Source organism: Octopus bimaculoides, chromosome 24 (assembly GCF_046866305.1).
Source record: "Octopus bimaculoides isolate indiv1 chromosome 24, ASM4686630v1, whole genome shotgun sequence".
Classification (NCBI taxonomy): Eukaryota; Metazoa; Mollusca; class Cephalopoda; order Octopoda; family Octopodidae; genus Octopus; species Octopus bimaculoides.
This window is the reverse complement of record NC_142951.1, coordinates 31954601-31963049: the sequence shown is the minus strand read 5'-3', so window position 1 is coordinate 31963049 and position 8449 is coordinate 31954601.

The window sequence follows — 8449 nt, the reverse complement described above, 5'->3', positions numbered from 1 at the left end:
CAGTGAAATAAAAAGGAAGAAAGAAAAGGAGAGAGGGGTAAAGGATGAAATGAAGAGAAAGGGAGGTAAAGGCTGAATGAATGAGAGAGAGAGAGAAAGAATGATTGAGTGAGAATTAGAGAGAGAGATATATATAAAGAGAACGTTACAAATATGGAGAGAAAGAGAGAGAGAAAGTGAGAGGGAGCTTCAAGGAAATATGGAATGAACGCTACAAATATGGACAGAGAGAAGAGAGAACGTGTGTGTGTATATATATACATACACACATACATGTTCTGTCTTCACATACATATACAGATATAGATTAGAGAGATAGAGAGTTAGAGAAAGGGTGAAATTGGGCAATGCAAAGAGAAAGATAGAGAGATACTAAGATTAGAGAAAGAGGAGAAAGACAAAAAATAAGCATACGATCCCGCAGTTAAAAATACATGAAATACAGAGAGATAGGGGAAAGAGAAAGAGATATATGAAAAAAAGGAGGGGGGAGGAGAGTGAGTGGAGATAACGTAGAGGAAGAGAAGAAACTGATAGATAATGTGTCAAATAAAGAGAGAGAGAGAGAGAGAGGGGGAGAGAGACAGGTGAAACTAATAATATATGAAGGTACACCAATGTACTGAGAATACAGGTGAACAGAAAAGTAGAGCTATATAAATGCAAAGACCTGAAGAGAGAGAGAGAGAGAGAGAGAGAGAGACCAAGACATACGTATACACTAAGGCCTTTCTTTCTCCCTCCCTCTGTGTGTGTGTGTGTGTGTAGTACCTTTGAAAATTTGTCTTGAAACACTTGCATAATTCAAGATGTGTGTATATGTGTGTGTGTGTGTGTGTGTGTTATACATACAAGTATACAATGTATGTACAATTATATAAAGATTATACACACACACACACACACACACACACATATGACGAAATTTAGTAAAAGATCTAACTAAAGTTAAGAAAGACATTAGGAGGGGGGGAAAAAGACATTTATAATAAGTATTATTTATTGTATTTGTGTGTGTGTGTGTGTCTGGAAACTGAACGAATCGTAGAGTCAGAGAAGCGGCGGCGGCGGCGGTGGTGGTGGTGGTGGTGGTGGAGGTGAATAAGGCTTAGTTTCTGTCTTGTGTGCGTGTGTGTGTATATCTCTGTATGTGTGCGTGTGGAATGGAAGCAGATATAACTAGGTAGAATTGCATGGCAATGATGACGACGACGATGATGATGATGATGATGATGATGATGATGGAGGAGGAGGAGGAGAAGAAGAAGAAGAAGAATGCGATGAAAATAGACTAAGAAAAAGAAGAGAAAGTACAGATGCAGAAAGAAAGATATAAAGAAAGTGTCGGCGCCTTTGATAGAAAGAAAGGAAAGGAAAAAAGAAGCGATAGAGTGGAAGGAAGAGGGAAGAAGAGGTAGAAGAAAAACGTGTTGGAGATTAGAGGAGGGAGGGGAGGGGAGAAGGATGAGGAAGAAGAGAAAAGAGTAGAAGATTGATCGAGTCAAAAGATAATTAACTAGATTCCTCCACCGCTTCTATCCACCCAGCCATTCTTCCATGCCTATTTTTCATCACCGTGTACAGTGTACAGCAACAGCAACAACAACCATGAACTTAAGTATTGACAAGTCTAATAGCAGAAATAGTCATTTTTGTGTAAAGTGAGAAAAGCGATAGAGATAGGAAGAAAGCGAAAGAGAAAGAGCTGAACACCTTGAGAGGAAGAGAGAGGGAGAGAGAGAGAGAGAGAGGGGGGGAACTGAGAGAGAGGGAAACTGAGAGAGAGACGAAGTGAGAGAGATGGGAATACAGAGAGAGAGAGAGAGATGGAGTCTGAGAGAGAGAGAGACGAAGTGAGAGAGATGGGAATACAGAGAGAGAGAGAGAGATGGAGACTGAGAGACGAAGAGAGAGAGAGAGAGATGGGAATACAGAGAGTGAGAAAGAGAATGTGAAAGAAAGATGGAGAAAAAGAGGCGATGAGAGAGAGAGGAAAAGAGAGACAAGGTGCAAAATGAGGTTGGGAAATGGAGAAAGGGAAGGAGGGGGTACAGTTGCCGAAATAAGAAAAAAAAAAGGCAAAAAAGAAAGAAGGTAGAAAACTAAGAGACAAGTGGTGATGTTAAACCGGTCTGCCACCCAGGAACACAAGAACCTAGATGTGGTCGCTCAGCTTCCTAGAAATAGCAGCTGGATTCTCAGAAATTTCACCTCACCGTGTTAAACAAGAAAAAGGATACATCTTGCGTATTATACATTATATCCTAGCCCTAGACATTAAAAAAAAAAAGACGTAAAAAAAATGGAATGGTCACGGATGAACTGTCTTGAAACATATGGCTACTCGATTAGGGTTGAACTAGGACTAAGGAACTGACTCTCTCTCTTTCTTTCTCTCACGATTCAGTCAAAGATCTACACACATACATTCGCACAATCTGGTTTGTAAGATTCTTTATGTGAATTCGTGTGTTGAAACAGATTTCGTTGTGTCTCGGGAGAGTCGTTACGCCAATATTATTAACACACCCACTGGTTCAACTCCACTCCTTTATTAAAACGCGGCCTCTGTAACGGTCTAAGTTAAAATGTCATTGAAAAGGTTGCAAGTGACAACGAAAGAGCTCTGACGAAGAAAAACAAAACAAATGACTTACTGTTTGACCAAATTAAATAAACAATCAATTAGCTGATTGGTTAGTTAACCAATTAACTAATAATCAAGGAACTGAATTGAACCAGAGCATGTGTTAATATTGGCATAACGACTCCCTAAATACAACTAAATATATGAATGAATGCATAAATAAAATCATTTGGGTTGGTTGATTTAGGGTTAATATTAGAAAATTAAGTCTTGTCTTCCATAGTTTAGGGTTAGGGTTAGGGTTAGGGTTAGTGTCAGAAACTTAAGGTCTACCGTATCAACCACCCTTCATCCTACACCGTTCTTTCGTTCTATAACGAAATATGAGTTGCTTTTATTGGTGACAGAATATAATTGCAGTTAATCAGTATATAACTAATTGTTGTTGTTCAGCCATAGGTCAGACCTAATTGAGCAGATATTCCATTCGTGACCATCTCATCTTTTTCCTGTGTACGAGAGAATGCATGGCGAGATTATCAGAGGCACCTTTGTCTAAGAAGGTTGGGCGTGATTCGAAGAAGATTTGGCTGCTATTTCTAGCACATCGAGCAACCTAGTAGAGCGGTCATGGACCAATTGCAGCCCGTGGGACTTTCTGGGCCAGCAATTTTCGGCGTAGTGGGTAAGTCGATTACATCGACCCCCAGTGTCTAAGTAGTACTTATTTTTATCGACCCCAAAAGGATGACAGGCAAAGTCGACCTCGGAGGCATTTGAACTCAGAACGCAAGAGAGGAGCGAAAATGGCGCTGAGCATTTTGGCTGAAGTGCTGACGCTTCCTCTGTCGTTCTCTTCTCAAATCTAAACAGACTTTTCTGCTCCTCTCTCGTCATATCCCTGCCTTTTTTCAGCTCTGTCTCAGTATCCCACCTCCAGCTATTTTTTGGGGTACCATTCTCTCTTCTACTTCCATCGTGGGTCCCAGGTTAGGGTATGACGTGTAATGCAGGATGTTGGTTTCCTTCCATAAGGCTTGGCCTGTTCTTTCACATTCTGCTGCACCACATCATATGTTTCCTTGCAGGAAGGCCTTCCTCTTTCAGGTCTTGTTGGTTTCCGATTGTCATCGAAGCTTCTGTAAATCCGGGTTTTCTTTCCTTCTTTTGGCAAGGTTGTAGACCCTACACAGACCCATTTTTACATCTGGGAAGAGGTGGTCCATACTAGTCTGGTCTCTATCCTTCGACCTGTCCAGTAGGGAGGCCAAGAGCTTGCACTCTACTGATATAGCTCTCGGGGTTATTGAGGCACTCAGGTCGCCACATAACAACAAGGACTGGGCCTTGTGGTGGATCAGTGCTGGTGCAGTTCTCTATCCCTTTGGCTGTTACATCCTAGCTGTTCCTCTAAGTCAAAGATCCAGAGGGTCGAAGATCCAAAGGGTCGAAGATCCAAAGGGTCAAAAATCAAGAGGATCAAAAGTCGAAAGGGTAGCGGGTGGCTGTGCTTGCTCACGACCACATAGATACCTAAAGCCATTAATGAAAGCATGGTACATGATGATACCAAGATATTACTGGTACCAGTTGCTATATCTCTAATCTTTCTTGCCTCCATTTATATCTGTTCCCTGTTATAACTTCATATTAAATCCCCACCATCACCGCACTTTTTTTTCTGTTTTCGTTTTGTATGAGAAAAGGTCTCTAACTCCTTCGTTTAACCCTTTCTCCATTTCGGGAGAAAAGGTCTTTGTGGAGCTAGTGTGTGTGCCGTCTGGAGCAGCCCTTAAGTTTGCTGCGGCCCCACTGCGAGCCCCAACCTGTGCAGGGTTATACGACAGATCGAAAAGTGCTGCTCCTTTAAAAGTGCTGTCGGGGGAGGATCGCCCCTTTTGCGTCCCTCCATCAGTTGCGCTACTGTTTCTCACGACCCTCATCACAGTGCAATACAGCAGCCAATTTAGAGAGAGCGAGAGAGACAGACAGGAAAGAATGAAACCCATTTGAGCCCTGGGGGTCAATGTAATCGACCTTCTAACCTCTGCCAAACATGCTGGCCTTGCGCCAAAATTTGAAACCAGTATTAGTTGATGGTACCCGATAAGCTGTTAACGGAACAAATGACATGTTGTGGCGTTCATTCACATCCTGGGAGTGGATGAGGATGAGGTGTGGGTGGAGTGATGTAAGTTTGAAAAGAAACAAAATCAAGTTTAAAGGAACTACTCCGACTGGGAATCGAAACCCAATCGCTGATTCGGCTCTCTACCAAAAGACCCTTTAAAGCAGTGGTTCTCAACCAGGGTCCGTATGGCCCCCTGAGGGTCTACATAATTTTTTGGGGGGGTCCATGTAACAAAATAGTAAATTATGGATCGACAATAGTATTTTGGCTCCACCCGTAAAAATTTTGTTTTCGATGTATGTATTGGTATGTATTGTATGAAACGGCTGGGTTTCTTTCTCTGGCGTTTTACATAACACAACCTACACAAGCTAATGCGTGAAAAACAAAATAGGAATTTTGAAAGAAGTTTCAATAAAAACTAGTTTTTAAACATCGAATGGCTGTAGGGGTCCGCCAGAATTTGAAATAGTAATCAAAAGGGGCCCATAGGTGAAAAATGGTTGAGAACCCTTGCTTTAAAACTTTCTTTTAAGGGTTCTTCACCAGTAACTGAAATCAATTATCGAGTTAGACCTTCAATAAATTATCGAAGGAACATGTGGTTGCATGGTGTTAATATAGTTTTCGTTTTATTTTATTTTTTTTTAAATTAATTTATTATAATTTTTTTTTTCTTTCGTGAATATTCTAAACGCCAATGAAGTGAAATCGGTGACACCTGGTAAGCGAAATGAGGTCGTGGACGGGTGCTTACCTTTAAACAATTCTAACATGCGGGGCAGTGTGGTAAAAGTTTGTTTCTCCAACCACATGATTCTGGGTTCAGTGGATTTGGTGGACGGAAACTGAACGAAGCACGTCGTGCGCGCGCGCGCGAATGGATGTGGCTCAGTGGTTAATATATTCAGCTCACGATCGTGAGTTCGAACCCCGGCGGACGCGGTGTGTCCTTGAGCAAGACTCTTTATTTCTCATCGCTCCATTTCACTCACCTGTAGAAATGAGTTATACCTGCATTTCAAAGGGCCAGCCTTGACACTCTCCGAGAACTATGTTAAGAGTACACGGGTTTGTGGAGTACTCAGCCACTTGCACGTTGATTTCACAAGCAGGCATATTCCGTTGCATACATGTATATACATACATACGTCCGTATGTATGTATATACATATATGTATGTATGTATGCATGCATGCATGTATGTATGAGCGTGTGCATGTATTTGTTCCCCGCCCTCACACCGCTTAGCAATCAGAGTTGGTTGTTTAGTACTAATAACATAGCGATTCGTCAAAAGAACCGAACTAAAAAAAAAATATAGTAATAAATATTGGTATCACATGTGACGTTTCAGTGAAACGAAACAGCTTCCACTAAGGGTTTTAAAAGGTCGGGAGTCCTACACTTTGCACAGCTTGTGAAAGAGACTCTCTTTGCAGTTTGTTCCACCTGCTAGACAGAATAGTCAATATTTCTCCAATTCATATCCTGCCGCGGCTTGATCAAATAAAACGAAATAGTCACGACTGGAACGCTTTTAGTCATAAGTTTGTTCGGTCAACGCTGACCTGGGGTTAAACAGTAACAACAAATAACAACTGCCCTTTAACGCGGTCCCTCAATCTGCCTAAAATAGCAAAAAAATATTAGATAAATTCCTTTCAAATCACACAAACCTACCACATTGGGAATGAGAAAGAAAGACACGTTAATTAAATGTTGAAAGGATAGTCGTGGTTGGAAACACCTTTGACTATTGGTCTACTCCGGGGTAAAACAACATAAATGATAAGGACTGCTTTAATTTTAGGCTACAGTCACACGTTAGTAGGGAATGAAAGGCTGACGATATGGGGATGTGGTGGCATTCTTGCATGTCTATTTATTTTATTGAATATTCGTTTTGAAGACGTAACAAATTTAGGTGTAGTGAAATCAGCTACTTCAGGGAGATTTCTTTATATACTTTAAACAAGGATTTTAAAAAAATAAATAAAGGAAAATGAGATTGTGGGGCTTTCAAGCAGCCCCACCACACACGTACACACACACACACCCTCCCCACTAAAAAGAAAGGTAAAAATTATGCGAAAGGTGAAATGTTTACGATTTAAAATGAGATGATGGCCGGTCCCTTGACAGGGAGGTTACCTTAAAGTTGTGAAGTGGTTTAAAAGAAGAAATTCTACTCCACAACGAATATAGTTTTAGAAATAAAAAGAAAAAAGAAATTTAAAATAAAGAATGTTTAATAATAATCTGAATGAAAATAGGTGAGATTTTCCATCTGAGGAATACCTACACGGATGCTACCTTAACATGAATTGAAAAAAAAAATTACATCGCAATAAATATGGGTTTAGAAAAACAAACTTTTAAAACTGATACATCATGTTACATAATGACCTGAAAATAGGAGAGTTTTTTTTTCCCCCCGTTAAGTGGAAAACTTATGTTTACATAATCAAGTGGCATCGTATCTACCCACAAGGTCGCTCGACCGGTTAGAAATAGCAGCCAAATATTGCTATATCGCTCGATTCATACCCTACCGTCCTAGAAAAGAAAAAAAAACAGAGAAAGAAAGAAAAGAAAAAGAAATGGGGTGGTTAAAGCTAGCACTGTAATGCAGACCTAGGTGTAGTTAGGCCTAAAGGTGAGTTGGGACGGAGGTAAACAGGGCTAGAACGAACACCTTTCCTCTTAAATTTTGCAGGATCCGGGCTGACCTGGGACGAGAGCAAGTAAATAACTAAATAAATAAATAAATAGATAAAAAAAAAACAGCAATCAGAACAACGATTTGACTCAAGTAAGTGTTGCACTGCGAGTTCAAATTTGGCAATTGGTAGTGCTGGTGGTAAATGGGAGGTGGGTGGGTGAATCTTCTTTTAGAATCAGTAAGGTGATGAGACGATTTGCAAAGTAAGAGTACGGGTCCGGGTACCGCAGTGGATAGAGGTGTGGACGGGGTGTGACAAAAATATAATACATAAATAAATAAATAAATAAATAAATAAAGGGACATTTTTCTATGTATTTATTTTTGTTAAGAATCTTCTGCTATTTAGCACTTGGAATTTCTGGACTGGTCCACTTTCTGTCTTCAAGTGAAAACGGTCGTTGACAAAACCATGGAGAGAAGAAGAGAAAGAAAGAAGCAACAGGCAGAAAGGGGGAAAATAAAATACAAATAAATGATTAGGTAACTATAAACAATCAGTAAAAAAAACGAACTATTTTTAAAATAACAATGATGATACTAATAACAGGTGAAAGAAAATGGCAAAAATGTTCGAGAATTCAACGTTGTGTGAAAACTGTACTCAATAAAGCGTAAAATGGTTGGTTATAGAAAGTTATATACCTATCTTTCTATATAGCAAGCCCTGTGTGCGCGCGTGTGTATGTGTGTGTGTGTGTGTGTGTGCTCGAAACAGCGGAAATAATTGTGCATGCTATATTAGTCTGTAAGCTCCATATATATATATATATATATATATATATATATATATATATATATATATATATATATATATTTATGTATGTATGTATGTATGTATGTATGTGTGTGTATATATCAACATGGATAGATAGATAGCTAGATATACACGCAATTAGGCATACACATATACGTATATACGTACATGTATATAGAATGCATTAGTGTGTATATGTGAATTATGTAAATATGTATGACCGTGTGTTAAAGATAGACAGAAAGTGAG